The following is an 18,001-nucleotide window of genomic DNA, read 5'->3' as shown; positions in this document are numbered from 1 at the left end:
ACCAACCTGCCTCTGTGAGTTTACTGCTGCTTACCTTGTGCTTTCATCATAATCTCATTTTTGTTAGACGAGGAAGAACAAGTTCCCATGAGGAATTTACTCTGACCTTTTATCAAGTACTTTGCAGAAAGGAAGTCAGCTCTATGAAAGAGCTTTCAAGACAAGATCCTAACCTGAAAGACGGCTGCCAGCCAACAAAAATTTGTTAGTCTCTATTACCACTAGACCATCTGTTCTTGAAACTGTACGTTCTTTTTCAGAAGGGTTCTTATTTTGTGAACAGTATTAGCATTGTTCACTGTCTCTGCTCCGTAAACATCCTCTTATCCAACATGCTTCTGGATCTGGTGGCAATATAGGACCAAACCACCAGTTTATCATAAAATTATCTAGCCATTTTGGGGTGGCAGTATATTTCAGTACTTTATGTTAAACTATTCAATTCTCAGACAGCAGCAGAAGCATCCTATATAAAACCTTACATGGCTTCTGAATTACAGCGGAGATGATCAGAGGCATCAACTAAATGATGTTCTCAAACCCAAATCTGACAAAAACAGCTGAGGTGAAGCTTCAACTTTTTGGCATTTGCCCATTAACTGTCTCAGTAGATTGACTGCACATGAACGAACTTGCCTCTATTTGAGGAGTGCTTTCTGATACTGACTGCCCTCTCTCATCTCCAGTTTTTAATTGGCTTCCAGTTAATCCTCAGACCCAAGATGTTTAAGTTTTGCTGTTGTCCATACATGACCAAAAGCAAGTAACAGTTCTTCTCCCTTACTAAAGAGGTCAAGCAAAGTCCATTCATTTGCACTCCACTAAAAGAGCAATAGCCTGAAGACAATTACTGCAATACCAGAATAAGTGAAGGTGAAGCAAGAGACATCAAAAATATCAGAAACTCATTCTATAATTCTACAGCAATAAAGTAATGATTAAGGAAAAGGTAAGTTCATTCATCACTTTCTCAGGAAAGCTACAGGTAACAAGGCCAGAACAAGAAAAAACAAACTGTAATACTAGTGATAATAAGACAGAGGAGAGAAAAAAAATAATCAATTGAATCAGTAAAAATTAGTCAACTTTCTCTCAAACTAGCTGGTTTTAATAAAATTTGATCATGAACATGTTGAACAGTTTGGGTTTTTCTTAAAGCTTCAAACCATTAGCAGTTATTTTTGAGAGTTCATAGCGGATTGACAAGGTAACAGAGGCTGGAGAATGGCAAACAGTGACATCCTAAAAAAAAGTGTGAGGGGAAAGGAACAGAAAGAAGAACATGAAGAATGACAGTTGTTGCTACCCGTCTGCTAGCACTGAGAAGAAAGTAAAAGACTGAACTCAACAAAAACTGATCGTTCATGGATAAGCCAAGTCAAACCAACTCAACTTCCTACAATGGCAAGGTAATACATTTTAGGAACATAGAAGTAGTAGATACTGAATCCTGACATTAGCAAAAACATGTCAAAAAACTCAAACCACATTCTTATGAAAAGTTAAGAAAACTGTCATACAGTTATCAATGTAAACAGTCATGGCAGATTTGAGAGCGACTGGATAACTGCACTGACCTTTCATTTGCTTAGAACTGAAAAAATTGAGACATTCACAAAACAGCCTGACATACTGAATAACCTCTGCAGAGATCTGTTCTGGCCCCACACTATTCTAATACTAGCAATCTAGATAATGAAGGAGAAAAGGACATTAAACTTGGGGAGGCTGCTAACCTGAAGCTGTCAGCTTGCTTGAAGACAGAATTCAAAGCAAGTTTTAGAAACTGGAAAATTCTTTGTTGAGAAAGAGGCAAATACCATATAGGAATGTATAGAGAAACATATGTGAGAATCGTGAAGCAACAGTTCTGTTCAACTCATGGCTGATAAAGCTTCCAGCACGATGCTGTATCCAGTCTTCAGCAAATTTCAGAAAAGATCAACTAGAAAGAATCCAAGCAAAAGCAATAGGAACATCACAGAATTAGAAAAACATGACATCTGGTAGGAAAAAAAGAAAAAAAAACAGAATGAACTGGAACTCAGCCAAAAGAGAGAAAGTAAGGGTCACGATGGTATCTTTCAAATGTATTAAAGCCTACTGCAAAGAAAGGGGGAAGAGTCTGTTCTCCATGCCCACAACTTTCAGAAGAAACAGAAAAGTTTAAAAAGCAACGAAGAAGAATTAGGAAAACATTACTGGGTGGAGTGGAAGGGAGGGTGTGGTGCGAGGGCACTGGGGAAAGAGGAAAGAAAAACACCAATTCAAAATTGCTAAAAGAAAAAAGCAATGAGTCAACAGACAGACTGTCTGAGGAGTACACAGAGTTTCCCCATCACTGTCACCAAACTGCTGTCAAAAAACACTATACTCCAGCTTTTCATTGACTAGTTGACCTCTCTATAGTCTTCTCTCCAGATCTAGGACTGTACTACAAGAAAAATAAGCTTAACACAGATGCATTGTCTCCTCTCTTTCTTGTAAGGACATTACCCAGAGTGAGAATGCCAACGAGCTGGATGCCAACTGTAACCTTCAGAGCTGAAATGTCTTAAAAAAACCACACAAAAACCAAACCAAGAAAGAACCCACTGCAAATCTTAGGTGTTAAAATATATATTTAAAAATTCTAACCCATGTTCTTGCCTCGATACAACGATCCAACTGTGTTCCAGCACTACAAACAAACCAGAACCTGACAACAGAGGAGCACGTGGCCAACACCCTGTGGAAAGCAGTACTAGGAATTCTGCTCTCCAGTCTCACTCCAGAAGGCAAATAGCAGAAAAAACACTTTGACTCTAATGTCTTGAATATTTTTTTTAATGTTTAGCTACAATCTGAGCTCTAGATCAAAATCTTAAGATTTTACTGTCTGTCAGGTTTTTGAAGGGTACAAGAAGCAGAGAAATTTCTTCTTCCAGAAAAGTTTGGAAGAGAATCATCTATACATGATTAACCCCACACAATTAACTGAAGTCAGTATTGTAAGGTGCAACCCTATCATGCTGTAGGTTGGCCTTAACACTCAGTAGAAAGCATCTTTGGATATTTGGGGGGGGTGGGGGGGCGTAACCCAAACAAAACCTCAATCCCCTCAATTTTTTTAGCTCATGGATTGTGAGCAATGAGCTGTACCCACCAGTGTATTCCAAACTGCATTTGCATTTGTTGTCACTATGTAAGACCTCTGGGAGCATTTACAGGAAATGAACTCTTAATGAGACATATCTACAAGTACTTAGTCAATTTTCTCTCTCCAGTTCCCCTCCCCACACACCACAGCTTGGCCTCTACCATTTGAATCAATGGAAGTAGCTGGGGACAGGCATTTCACAAATCTCCCAAATCCACTACCCCTGGGTACAAGACTTATTTTAGTCATTAACCACGTAACTGGAAGATATTCAAGCATGCCAGAGGCTTAAGGGAGGCTTTGGAATCGCTTTTGCTTTATATCAGGCAGTGTCAAAAAGGCCATAATCTGCCATCTTTTCTTGAGTATCCCAGAGTAAATTGCTGATGCAGGGATTTATAAGGCTAGTTCATGCAGTTTTCCTTAAATTTGACTAGATCTAATCCCTTGTTGTTTTAAGAAGTAAGAATTACATGTAAATACCACAGCAACAACAAGGAGAATCTAAGAGTTAAGATCAAGTTCCTATGCACAGGAGGAGCCTGCTCTGGATTTATGGGATTATCACCAGTACCCTTCCCTCCCTACCAGGAATGACTGTCCGCTCCCCACTTTGCATCTTCACAACTGCAGATACTGATATCTTGGAGTATGAGGCTGACAGTCCGCAAAGGCAAAGCATTAGTCACTCCTAAAGAGTGAGAGGACTGGGAAAAAGAATAGAAAATAAAAACATTTTTTTAAAAATAAATATCAATATGTATAGACACTAAGTCAAGACAATTCAGCAGGCGTTGCCATTTTATGTCGTTCAGATGAGTCACCGTTTGCATTCAGCCCAGAAGCATTTTTGCTCAGGCACCTCACTGTGTGGTAAACTCCGGAATCCCAGGCTGTCTGAAGGGCCATCAGACCACAGGACGTGGCAAATAAACATCTACTCAAAAGTGACACTTGTGGTTTAGACTAGGACTGAAGTCAGGCCAAGTTTTAGACATGAATTAGCTACCTGTGTCACAAGTGGGATTTTTACTATACATTGTGGTATAAATACTTGTTCTCTCCCAATTTTTTTTTCTTCTAAACGCTTCCTCCACCTTTGAAGAGGCAATCATGATCTCCGAGAATTTCACTTCCCCAAGCTGGGATGTGAAAGCGAACGCAGAGCAATACAGCCATCACACACACAAAACACGGCCCCCAGAACAGCAGGCTTTTCCCATACAGATGCCTGATAGCAGCTTCAAGAAAATGTTAGCATTACTCTGAAAAGATAATCATATCAGTAATCATTTTCAGAGCCATGATCTAGCCATGTTGTGAGCTAAGACACTCCCCCACCCACCAACTCATCTTCACCTGAGAGTTTTGGGGAAGGCAGCCTGCTTTGCCTTTTCACTCCATCACACTAGAAATACCCACATGACTATGCAAATTGATTTGATTCCTTCTCCTCTCACATTGCTGAGAAGTGAGTACACTGGGAGAGAGGGGGGAAAAAAAAAAAAATAAAATCAAGTTGAGAGTTGTGTCAATATTGTCCTTCTCTGTGCCTTCTCTTACAAGGCTCTCACCATGTCTCCCAAACTCTCTCCTTTAAAGCAGTAGTTTTCCCTCTCCCCTCCCCTTCTACTACTGCAAAACACACACATGAGAAAGAGGTCACTTAGAAAATATCAATCAAATCTTCAAAAACAAACCAGAATGGCTTCTAATTTTTCCTTTACAGTTAACTATTACAGTAACAAAAAGCCCCAACCATTTTTAGTTGGTGTTAGTTTACATCCAAACTCCAGGGTAAATTTATTCTGGGTTAAAATTTAAGTCTTTAGCCTGTATTCAGTTCTTCCTCCCTAACAACGGGATGGCTCAGTCCTTTCTTACAGGATGCAAAAGGGCAGGAATACTTTGCAGTGCTCCCTGGTGGAAGATGACATCATAATTCAAAGCTTTATAGGTTAGGTCAGGTTTAGGATATAGCTACTTTGGACTGCTCTGCTTTGGTTTATGCAAATCCTGTTATTTCTTCATTGACCACACAAGTCTTTAGGGGGATTACAACCATGCTGCAAAATCATCTTCACTGATTAAAAAAACCCACATCTGCAATCCAGCCTGCACTAAGGCAACAAGGTTGTAAACAGACTCTTCCAATAAAAGTGACAGAAAGTCATTAAGATTCATTTAAGCTACCTAGAGTATTTGGTTAATTCTAACCTGCTAATGGCTTTCAGAGGCAGCATCTCAGTCACTTTTAATACAATCCTCAGTCCACTGTTTTTCCAGGGACCTCATTTGGCATGACTAGGGTCTCAGGTAGCACAGGTTAAACATGTTACAGCAGTACTTTTAGAAGGATCTCAGAAGACTGTAGGAAGACATAACCTGAAGCTCTCTTTTCCAAGTCCCTCACCTCCACACATGGCCACAGTCCTGTAAAACTTTCACACTACCACCAAGCCCAGCGGGCTCCCAGTCCAGCTTGGAACTACAGCTCCCACTGCACATGCCGACACAAGCCAGGGCTGCACACATCACGTTGCTGAAAGGCTTCATTGTAAGGTCCCAGAGGTACGAACAAAGTGTTGAATGCATGTGGGATGAAGCACGCATTGAACTGCAGAGGAGATACACCCCTCTCAGACACCATAAAGGGGCTCTATAATATAGTAAATAGTCACTAATAAATAGAGTACAGTAATAAATAATAAAACCTGCTTTAACTCACAGCATACCACATGAAGACAGTGCAAAGTACAAGTAGCAAACTGGTCTTAACTGCAGTACCGTCTCCCTCTTGGCACACCTTTTCAAGATGCTTCCTCTTCTACTTTACAATATTGGTACTCACCTCCAGCTCCCTGTACTTAGTCACTGCTGGGGACTTCTGACAGTTGTCACAACCCTGAGATGCATGCACATCACCCACCCCCGAGATAGAAATGGGGTATTTGGGTAGCCAGGAGGGGAGACAGCATGGTCACAGGGCTGCTGGGAGGTGGTGGTACTGCTGAGTGAGCTGCAGGGAGGCAGCCCTGGCCACAGGACAGGAAGGGAAGCAGAGAAAGTTGCTTTGGGAACCTCCAGTCCTTCCACACAGCAAGCCAGGATTTAGAAGAGTTCGCAAGTTCCTAACACAAAGCACACACTCCCTTGCTTGACTTCACAGAGTTACAACTGCAGAATTAAGAGGACACTGGCAGGAAGAAATAAAACTAAGACCAGCTACTGGATAAAAGCATCGTTGCCCACATAGTGCAACAATTTATAGCTCAGCCATAGGTTTAGGCAAAAATTCACTCTGACCACACAGCTTGAACATAGATCTGTACTCAAACATTGACTTTACACAAGCTGCAGCTGCGCACAGGAAGAAAGCTTCGATCCCCGCACACTTAAAAAAAAAAATTAAAAATAAAAATAAAAATAAAAAGAGTAGTCCCATGAATGCTTCTCTGGCTGGATGAATCTTTTCTGAATCATTGCCAAAGTCAGTACAGATACAACATGGCAGAAGTCAAGCATCTAAGTTGGCCAGATAGCCTGAGAAGAGGAAGAAACTTGATATTTGTATGCAACCATGTTAGTGTGCCCATAAAACTACTTCTATCTCAATAGCCCAAAAAAACCTAATACAGATACAGAAAGTGACTGAGGCATTATGAGTAGCATTTGTTAAAAAACCTGAACTTCATTCAGCAGCTGATATAGAGTGCTCGAAAACATAGGGTACAGGGAGAACATTTAATACACATTTTGTCACTCTCCAAATGACTTTGCAAAAGACAGAACCTGGTTTTAGATGGAGACAGAGCCCTAACATGTATGCTCAGAAAAGATCTCTTCCTCAGCCCAGAGTTCACATACAACAGAGTTGGTACCAAGCCAGAAAGACTTAGCTAGTCAATTACCTCAACCTTTTTGTATTCAAATTACGGAAAAAGCCAACTAGAAATGTTTCTGAAGAGGTACTCCAGTCACTGCTGTGCAATCCAGAACATAAGAACTAGAACTCCAGGTGTTCCCAAGCAATGTTTAGTAAAACAAAGGAAAGACATGACATGCCACCTTGTCCCCAAACCAATTCCAGATTTACCACAGGCAATAATAACAACTGAAATTACCAAAGAACTTTTGGTTTTCAGTTTGCAGGGTGGTTTGAGTTTTTTTCAGGCTAATGCATACTAGCTTTAGCAAGGCTAAGAAATTTGCAGCTCTGTCCAAGTCAGCCCCTCAAGAGTCAGAGGAGTTTATGGGCAAGATCTGCCCAGCAACCACCAAGACCATTTCCTAGTAGACACAAGAACAGTCACCTCTCATGCCTTTACTTGACTTTGGCTACAGAAACCCCTCTTGGTCAGAGCAGAGCAGCTGACCCAGCTTGCAGGCGGCTCTGAGACCATGAGACTGGGAACAGCCGAGACATTCCAGGAAAACACATTTCAGCCAGTAAATGGCCTGAAACAGTATGTTTTACCACAACGTTTCAGGGTAAGTCAACCAAATCACCAGTGTTCCTCATAGCACTGTCATAAGTATGAATTGCTATTATGCTTGTTATTTCTCATAATATGAATAATGATGGATTTATTACCAGTTACTTCCTCAGTTGCTCTGGTTTATGATTGTATAAGACACAGCTACACGTATCTTACATAATCTTCTGAAACTGTGAAGGTGCTGTTTTTATCTTCTTTAAAATGTACAAGCACAATAGTAACATTTTCGTTAGGGCTGAGTTGCTCAATAAAAAACCGCACCTAGCACTGACACATTTCATGTTCATTTTAAGAAAACAACCCAACACACGTCCATTTTCTTTTTAAAAACTAAAGACAGGAATGAAGACACCATTGCTCAGAGTCACATTTCAGGACAGCATGTGAATCAGACACAAGATTAACACAACTTCTTTTCCCTAACCATTGCCCCTGGCCTGCCCATCTGCCCGCCCTCCCCCTCCCCCTCCCCCCCCCCCATAGAAAACTCATTTCAACAGGTAAACTTTGCAAACACAGGCAGGCTCTGGAGACACACTGCAAAGCCAGGTCTAGTCCTTAGCTTGTGTGCTTGTGTAGTTCCAATTGAGTTTGTTGGAATTCACAAGAAAAACAAAACCTACGTTGGGTCTTCAGAAAAATCAATAGGCTTCCCTGGCCAAGCTGGCCCAGGAGTTTGAAAGTGGACCTGTTCTTTTCTTTCCCATTTCCTTCTCTTCTTTTCCCTGGAAGGGCATCTCACCTCAGCTACCTCACCACATGCTTACAAGAGCTGATCCCATTCTCTAATCCAGAAGAAAACCAGTCCCAGAAAAAAAACAAGTACACAGGACAGCTTTCTACCCAGTCAGAGAGTCAGCCATGAAGACGTGTAGCGAATGACCAAGTTGGCCTAAGGTAAGAGACCCAAACGCTCTGACAAAAAACAACATCATCTTTCCATAGAAGTGAGCTCTTAGCATGGATCACATCTTTTGAGAAATGAAGACCTGTCTCTCTTCCAGGGGAAAAGCTTCTTCACCTCCTCATACTGCAGATTTTTCACAACAGAAATTTGTATTTCAGCACCCCAAAAAAAAGGAAAAATTTGTATTACTTTTGGCTGCACACTAGCTGACTCCCTGAAACCTCTACCAAGCACTGCCAAATTAACCCAATAAGCTACTTCACATCACCTACAGAAATGTCACTTAGCTTATTTGAATTTTAAATGAGCGAGACTCAGGGAACAAGCTTTGCAAGTAAGGATTGGACTGTTGGACATGAAGGGCCCAAGTACACAGAGATGAATAAAAGCAGAACTAGAAGTCAGGCTGTTACAGCAAAATTGCCCATTTTCCAAATACTCGTAACTTCTCCTGCTCCTGGGAAGAAGAACTGGACCATCTGCAGGTAAACGCAATCAAATTGTTCATTTACCAGAATTAGCTAACACTAAGACTAGCAAGACATCTTGCAATGCCATTTTCCTACTAAAGGCTACATCAGCAGTACTATTTTCTAAAGGACACTGGGGAAGGAAGTTTACTCAACAACTCAGCCAGGTGTTGCAAGGGTCACAGACCTAAACTCGCCCTGTAATGCACAGCATCAGCTGCAACATTCTTTGCAATGCTCCTCTGACTTTTCATGTGTTAACAATGTAATCCAACTTTGCTAGCAAGGAACTCCAGAGATTTTTCCTGACCTTTTTAGCATCAGCTGTAGAACAACAACAAAAAAAAAGCATGCCAAATCCAAAACAAGACGGAGCACACATCAGAGATGCCAGCAACCCAAACAGCATTTGTTCTGCACTCCTACAGCTCATCTCATAAGTCTCCTTGCTCAATTCTCCTGAAGCCTTTTAGAAAAAAAACAAACAAACAATGCCTCTTCTGAAACCTTTCAAGTGTTAAATGTCATGACTATGGGTAATGTTATGATAGCCTACCAGTAAAGCATATCAGAAGTTCATGAAAATCATGTATGATACGTGACATTCTACTTTGATAATTTCTAGAGCATAATAATGGGCTATTTTGATTGCTTTCCCCTTACAGGGCCTTCATTAAGAACCATCATTTAAAAAAAAAAAACTAAAGCTAGGTGTCCAGCAGCCAGGGAAGAAAAACAAAAACCCCAACCCAAAACAAAAAACCCCAACCCATTAAGTGAACCCAAAACAATAACAAAAAAAAACAACCCAAAACAACAACAACAAATACCACATCCAAAACAAAAAAAAACCACCAACTTTTGGCCTCAACTTTTTGGATTTCAGAATTCCCAGAATGAAGTGTTTAAATCACAACACAAAAGAACACTTAATGTTAAAGCTGATTAGCTTTTTTTCATAAAGTGTGAAAAATGCATACATTGTGTGTCTAGAGTATAGGTGCCGATAGCAAATCTACCTCTAGCATAAGATTTTGCAGCAAGTAGTACTACTTTGTCCTCACAATTGTGCTGCACACATGTTCTTCTCTTGGAAATCGTTTACTACATTCCTTGCTATGACTATGTACAGTAACTGAAACATCACAGTTAGAGCTGGACAAGAAAAACAAAAGCAACCTGACCCACTGAGAAAGCGTCTGCCAGCACTTTGAGCCATTGTTCTGCAAAATATCAAGGCTTGAATTCTGACATAATCCCCTGACATCTTGGGTGATGTCAGCATGAGCAGCTATTAGAATGAAGAATGATCACCCACAAGACATTAATTCAGGAAGAATCAATGGCCTTGCAATACATATTTCTCCCTTAACATTCTCCTAAATGGACTTTAATACATTTAAGGCAGAAGAGAAAGCAGGCCTTTTAAGAAAGGCTTTGGCACAAGACAAAAATATCACAAGCTTCTGAATTTTTAGCTTTTCCAGCTCCTTGAAGTTTAACTCCACACTTGTGCTTTGATATAATAAAAGCTCCTCATTCCTTTCCAAGGATGCTCAGAGCTTTAACAGTACACTAAGCAAGACCAACCTACAGATTTTACCTTCCCCCAGTCCTTCTCACCCCCTCTCCCAATTCCCATTTAAGGAGAGAGAACATTCTCCTATCTGAATCTGTACCTAGTAGTTTGGCAGAGATGAACATCATGGAAAAGAAGGAAAGAACTAGGGGAGAACAAGAAGAAAAACAACAAAATAATTTTTATTTCAGCTTCTGAAAGCTTCTGCTCCAATCCCTTTTAATACATAAGTGTCTCACCCTACCATCCTGTTAAAATCAAGATCTGGGAAAGTTTTCTAACGGTTTCTCCTCTAGCAAAGGATCCAAATCCTTGCTGCCAGTTAGTTTTGAAATCTGAAGCGCTCTACAAACATACGAAGCATGCATAGACACAGAGTCTGGTTGCAACTCCCTGACCATGAATACATTTAAGTGTCAAACCATTCTGTAACAGTAACATCTGTAGTGAAAGATATTTGGATGACGTATCAAGGATTCCCTTCCCCACGGTTTCAAATAATTTCAACAAGTTAGCACCTGAATATGTCCTAAAAATAAAGCTAAGCAAAGGAAAAAAGAGCTCCAAAAACTTTAGTCTGTGCTACAAACCAAAAACATCAGTTAGGACAGAGCTGCAGACACCTGATCAAGTCATACGAAAGGCAGAGTTCAGATCCCAGGCATTGAAAGAAGTTTCCAAGTGTTCATCAAGTGCTAATCTCCACCATAAAAACAGTCTACGAACTTAAGAGATTCTCCCTGCTTATTTTCTCACCAGGGATGCATAATGGAAGAATGATCCTGGTGTCATGGAGCATTATCCACTCTTACTTATCTGCAGCCTTCAGCAACCACAGGCTCAGCTCCACAGTGGCCACTCGGTTTCTCCAATTCCTCTGTTGGCACAAATCCTGCAGCAGTAAGTGTGAAGGGAGTGCAAGGACCACGCTCTGAGGTTTACTTTGTGAACAAATGTAGAAATCCCCACTGCTGCTCAGCAGAGAGTTCCTTCCCACCAGGCTATAGCTTTATTCCAACAGGATGGCATGGCATTTCCTCTACAGTTTGTCTGCCAGGAAAGTAATTTCCTATTTTTGTCCTGTTGAGAACTAGTAGAAGCTGGCATTGATGGAGGCTGGGAAGAATCAGAGGCTGGTTTGCTAGTGGTTTAACCAAACATGTGTTTACAATTACCCCATTCATCGTGACCTGCCTGTGTAAAACTGCCTTTTTGGAATTTGCCTACATTTCTTGGGTTTGGCCTCCAAAAAAGCTGAAACAGCCTAAGAAATACATTGTTTGATTAGTACTGCTGGAGCTACAGAACTGTCCATGTGTTAGTACTATAATCATTAATGCAACTGTTGGCCATTAAGATCAACATAGCTGCTCAACTTGTTGCTGTTGGCCTCAGGATGACGGTTTAGCAGCAGGAGAGTAAGATAATGGGAAAAGTTCTTACAGTCTTCCCCTGTAGTCCAACAAAAGAATACAACAGATATAGGACACGGCGTTTCTCTCAGATACTCTACTGTATCTGCCCGCAGGAAGAGAACCCGGAGACGGTCACAGTGCTCCCAGCAAACTTGTCTAGGGCACTCATCACCTCTGCACCCAAGGACCATGACTATCACCACAGTCCCAAAGCTCTTTTCAGAAATACACTGCACACTATAATTAAGACTTGCAACTCCCCTCACCCTCTCCCCGATTCTCACTTTAGGTAAGAATAAGAACGTGGTAAAGGGGAAACTTCTCACTGCTGATCCTTTCTCCAAGAAGGTCAAATTATTTTAGCAAGCAAGCTTTATCCCATCGTACCTGAACCAGTATAATCTCAAAGCCAGCGGTCTTGAAAGCTGCGAAGAGCTCCAAGAGACACGTTTTGCCCCTTTCAGTGTCAATGAGGTAGACTTTCATGCCATGTGCCTAGATTATGACAGATCTAGTCTAGCAATCTACAGGCTTGATACAACCCATAATTTTACTTCATACCACGCATCAGAGAACTGCATGTTTTCCTCTGATCCTCAGAGATATGACTTAGTAAAAAATGGCTTATCAAAGGTTTCTGAAAGGCTTTGGGAAGGAAAAGGTCCCTCATGGTAACTTACAGTATTAGTCACATGCTGTATTATCCATGCTGCCAGACAAGGTCTCCTACTCTGCTAAAAAGATCACTCAGAACAACCAGTATGCATGATGGCCAGCTTTTGCTGTAGCCATTCAGGAGTGGCAATCTGCATCTCCCCATGGGTTAACTAATTGGGATGCAATTAGCAGGTTTCATTAAAAGCTCTCTTGGCTTGTAAATGAGCATTAATGTTGGGTTTTGAACAACCCACGTGATTCATCCTGCCTATGCTTTTGTTCAATCCACACCTGAGTCACTGGTCCTTTCCACTATGGTTGCCTGTAAAACCCCAAGCAGCCACACAGCCGCCACCTTCTCCTAACAGAAAATGACTCACCCAGTGCTCAAAACCTTATGCTGTTGTGTCTTCCAACAAGTTTTCAAGTTCACTGTCAGCACTGGCTCCTCAATCATTAAATAGAAGTTGCTCATCTTTTCTGTTACAGAGACCAGGAAAGACAGAACTGTTCACAAGGGCACTACTCTAAAGTAGGGCCTGAAGTTGCAACGCCTTCAGTCCTGATAGCCATGTCCATTTAGTCTGCATGAACTGATCCATCCACAACTTATGAAACACCCTAGGAAAGCAAAGAGGGAGATGAGTTTTCAGGCAACGGATGCACATCAGTGTGAATGTTAAGACCTCTCAGAGTTTCAGGATAACTTGGCACTGGTGGTGACTCACTTCACATATCCTTCAATCTTCAGTGCTCCTATGCACATCTTGAGTTCAAAAGCTGATAGAAACCACAAACACCACCATTTTCAGGTTAATGTACTCTTATGAAAAACATAGTGCCTGTCTGTATCTCTCTCACATCAGGTATCTACTGAAGAGACAGTACCCAGGGGAAAAAAGCATGCCAACAAAGGGATTGTAGAATATATCCAACCAGATCTCATAAAGTCAGGCTGTTCTGGTTATTTCATCACTGAAGAGGTTAACAGTCTGTTTGTAGACAGGATGTCTCGTACTGATCAAGTTTTCTTTTATGCTGCATTCACAGTGGAATCTGGCTCCTTTGGATAGTCCTCTCCACATCCACAACACAACAGAAGAGCTGTATTGAGCTAATGAGAGAACTGCTGTCCAAAAAGATCATCCAATTCAACAGATGGCATGAGAATAGGGAGGACCTGGCACGGGACTAGTTCAGAAGTGCACAGCTCAACAAGTATAAAGGGAAGTCAATGAGGTGACATCTGTTTACTTGATAATATTATGTTTCATAACAACCACTGGTTTGGGAGAAAAAGTGATGGAAAACAAGACTACTTTGCCACATCCAAATTTATGTTGCGAAGTGCTCTCCTGACCAGCAGGCAGTTCAAGGATAGCAAACCTGTAAATAAAGTTCAGTGCCTGTAAAAAGGATTCCATGGCAACCTCATTCCTTGTAATTCCTAAAAAGATTGTGGAGTTTCACCCTTTAGGAAAAGTATCTCCATTCCTAGATTTCCCTAGGTGAAGAGTCACAAGTGGTATATTTTGGACATGCCTAGGAGCAGGTCCAGTTTCCAAGAAAAACAATCCTAACTTCTTAGCCTGCTTTCCTACAGAAGGAGGCTTATGCAATCACACTGTAACCTAGCCAGCTGGCAAGTTTCATGCAAGCCTGACAGAGGCAGAGGTCTCAAGAGTTATCTTCCTTGTTTGTGAAAACACTGGGCCAGGTGGGCACACGTAAGAAACTGTGCACTGTGAACTGGCATCAATACCCTCATAGCTGAGACAAATCCAAAGACAAGAAGGCTTCCTTAGTCTCAGTTTGGACAGAAATGCTGCCTTAAAATGAAGAAAAGCTTTTCCCTTGAGCCCACTAAAGTTCACACAGAGGTTTAGAGTAAAAAGGCCATCAGAAACTGGTAAAGTTTTCGCACCACAGCGTTTGCTGTAACTAGTGAAATTTTTACCTGAGCAAATAATTAAATGCATCCTAAAAACGCAAAAGGCACCCCCTTCATCTCTCCCCCTCAGCAGCTTCCAGATGTCTGAAGCAGCACCCCAGTGCATTCCCCCGACACACACGCTTCCAGAGACAGAGCTCAGCTGGTCTAAACAAAAGTTTTGCCTAGAAGTCTGGCCTCATTTAGCACCATCACCGTAAGCCTCCGTAACTGCACATACAGGGGCATGGCAGAAGGGAGGAGAGGAGCAACAGCACGGTCCCAGCCGGTGTGACACTACCCGGGAGCCCCCCGGCTAGCCCGCTGCCACCGCTACGCACGCCCAGGGAAACTGCTGGTGCCTCACAGTCTAGAGGGACATCTGCTAGTTCGGTGCTGTCAGAAAACAAACTCCCAGCACAACGCTCTCATGCTGCTGGCAGAAGCAGCGTATGACCCAGCTATGCCTCTCCTCTGCCAGCTGGGAACTCCCCGCCTTGGAAGGATACCTTCGCCAGAGAGATCCAGATACTTTTCGCCCATTTACACCCCGAGCGCAGCCGAGAACATGACCAAAGATTTCTAAAAACCTTTGTGACAATTCTTGCTGGAGTCATTTAAGTGTTCACAAGATAGAGGGCTGCAAATATTTGTTTTATTCAAAGAGCGCATGGTATAGGCTTAAGCGGAACTGAAATGCAGAGATCCATTTTGCATTTAGGCAGTGCTTCTGGACTACCTAATAAAAAACACAAGAATATACTACTGAAATCCAGGTGTGGCTGTATCTGAGGATGAAAGCCAACTCACACAGCGGTAAGGGAGGGGATATTTTTGTTAACAAAACCAAGGAAAACCATGGAGGTACCACGAGATCTTTAATATGTAGCCAGGGCAAACAAGACCTACTTTAAGAACAAATAAAGTCCAAGTGAAGAAAATAAATCAGAGTATAACATGGTAAAATGATCATTGGAAGCAAAGCATCAGGGTCTGCTGCTGCATCAGTTTACTGTTTGCAATAAGGCTACTAAACATTACTCTTCAGTCTTGGTTGTTTGCTCTATGTTGTGCTGAATTTTAAAGAGTTCAGCTCTGGAGAAAGAAAACCCAGACAGCTTTGATATTAGCATATAACTGTACAAAGATAGCCAGAGGAATATGGCTCTGGAACAGCTCTCCCTCTTCTGCTGCACTGCAAGGTAAGTAAGCCCCTCCAGGAAGACTTAACACTGCACTGGAAAAGCATCCTACTGACCCCCGGCACATGAGGAGCATCCGGCTAGCCCCCTGCACCTTTTCCCAGCCCCAAGATGATTGTGAAGCACAGCCAGAGCTGTCATTTAAAGTTTCACGCATATTTTCTTTTTCCATGAAGGTTTTCTAATCTCCGTGCGTTTGTGCTGGGTTTTTTTAACCTGTCCTCGCAACTCACTCCTTTTAATCCCAGGATTAGCCTTGTTGCCCTTCTCTGTACCTTTCCTAGAGCTTTAAGTACAACTAGTCTCTAGATGCAGGAATAGACTGAGTTGGAGTGTTAATGCATCATTGCTACATGTCCTATAAAATCTGTTAAAATGAGTAATTGCTCAGCACTTTTATAAGGCAACACAATTTCAAATGTCCCTTAGAAGCATAACTGAGGGTGGTAGCCACCCATGTCCCTCCTACCCTCTCTCGCTTCCCCCCCACACCCCCAAATTCAATCTCCTTTAGTTAAGGGAAGAGCAAACCACATTCTTTGGGGCTGTTTCAGAAAACCTGATCAATGCTGCTTTGACATACTAGCAACACATGTTCCCATTTCAGCAAATGGGAACATTTCAGGCAGACCACCACTTCAGATGGAGTGGGGCTCCAGGCTGCTGAATCAGCACTTTCCATCCTGCTGGCAATACAGAGTTATGCGACGCTTCAAAGGAAAGCAGGGGAAAAGGGGGAAGGGGGGCGGGGGGCGCTGGCACTTAAGCAACAGAAGCGGGCAAGAGGATTTTGTAGTTCATCTGCCAAACCAATTAACTGCAAACTGTTCTTATAAAGATGCCACAGTTTCAGCCCCAGCTTGCAGTACCACAGTTATACAATGAGACACCCGTGCGTGCGCGGCTCTCCCCGGCGGGGAGCAGAGGCAGAAGCCCCAGTGCTCCCCCCACCCCCGATCCCGGGTCCCCCGGGCTGGCCAGGGGCTCGCCGGCCGCTCCGCCCAGGCGCGGGAAGGTGGCAGCACTCTGGGGTGGCATTTCTGCAAACTGCCCGCTCCGCCAGCCCTCCCGCAAGCGCTGAGCGGACAGATTTCGGGGGGGGGGTGGGGGGGGGGTGGGGGGGGGGGGTGCAGTTTCGGCAGCACCGGCAGCAGTTGACGGGGCAGGTCTTCACCCGCTTCCAGCACGGGGCGAGAGGAAAGCCCGGCTGCCGGCTCCGCCGGGGAGAGGCGCGGAGCAGGCGAGCGAACAAAACGCGGCAAGGGAGCCCCGAGCCGGAGAAAAGGGCCGCTCCCCCCAGCGCCGCGGCCAGCAGCCGCCGGCCGACCCCGGGGGCTCCCCACCGGGAGCTGCTCGGGGGGCGCCCCCCGCGACCACGGGGGGCTCGCCGGCGGCTCCAGGAAAAGGAAGTTTGCTTCCCTCCTCCTCCTCCTCCCACCGGCCTCCGCCACCGAGGAGCCGGCAAGCCCTCACCCCCCACTCCCCAGCCCGGCCTCCCCCCGCTGCAGCTCCCCAAGGGGAAGCCGCCGCCCCCCCTCACGCACCCCGACCCCTTACCTGCTGGGCGGGCGGGCGGCCGGCACCTCCCCGCCGGGCGCCGCGCACCCGCCAAGTTTCGGGCGGGCGCAGGGGGTCGAGGGAAGGGTCGTGCGCGGCGGCGGGGACGGGAGCGCGGGCGGGGAGGGGGCGGAGGAGGGAAAGAGGGGGGAGTGGTGGAAGTCCTCCGGGCTGCGGGGTGGAGAGGGCACGGGCGGGGGGTGGCAAGCTCCCGGAGCCACGCGCCTCAACAACGACAAAAATACTAAAAATTAAAATTAAAAGGAGGGGGGGGGGGAATCTTAAATAAAAAGACGCAATTAAAGTAAACAACAACAAAAAGCAAAACACACCCAACGCGGACGGGGACGTTCGCGCCTCCGCAAGGCGACTCGGGGTTGCGGGAGAGATCTGCGGAGAAAACTTCTGCCCGCCCGCGCCGCCGCCGTCTCCCGGTGCTAACGGCGCCCCGCCGCCGCCGCGCTCTCGCCTCGCGCCCAGCTGACTCCCGGTGGCGCCCCGCGCCCCGCCCCGCCCCGCCCCGCTCCCGCCCCCGCCGCACGCAGCCGCAGCCCCGGCCCCGGCCCCGGCCCGCCGCCGCCGCCCCGCGGAGAGCAGGGGGCAGCCGGGTCCCTCCCGGGGCGGCAGGCGCTGGCGGCGGCGGGGC

General features: G+C 44.4%; 1 protein-coding gene across 2 annotated transcripts in view; it reads right to left on the bottom strand.

Annotated features, from left to right (window-relative positions):
* The window catches only part of GRB10 (growth factor receptor bound protein 10), a 147,430-nt gene extending 129,630 nt beyond the window's left edge, over positions 1-17,800 (bottom strand). The window contains exon 1 of one of the 2 annotated variants that reach the window (XM_074899464.1): positions 17,688-17,800. The gene's annotated coding sequence lies outside the window, so the exon portion shown is untranslated. Of the gene's footprint in view, positions 1-17,355 lie in introns of both variants that reach the window. The other variant, XM_074899465.1, reaches the window with a different exon arrangement.
* Between the last annotated feature and the right edge of the window lie 201 nt (positions 17,801-18,001).

Source organism: Athene noctua, chromosome 2 (genome assembly GCF_965140245.1).
Source record: "Athene noctua chromosome 2, bAthNoc1.hap1.1, whole genome shotgun sequence".
NCBI classification, from domain to species: Eukaryota; Metazoa; Chordata; class Aves; order Strigiformes; family Strigidae; genus Athene; species Athene noctua.
The sequence above is the reverse complement of the archived record's forward strand: the minus strand, read 5'-3'. Positions and strand labels throughout refer to the sequence as shown.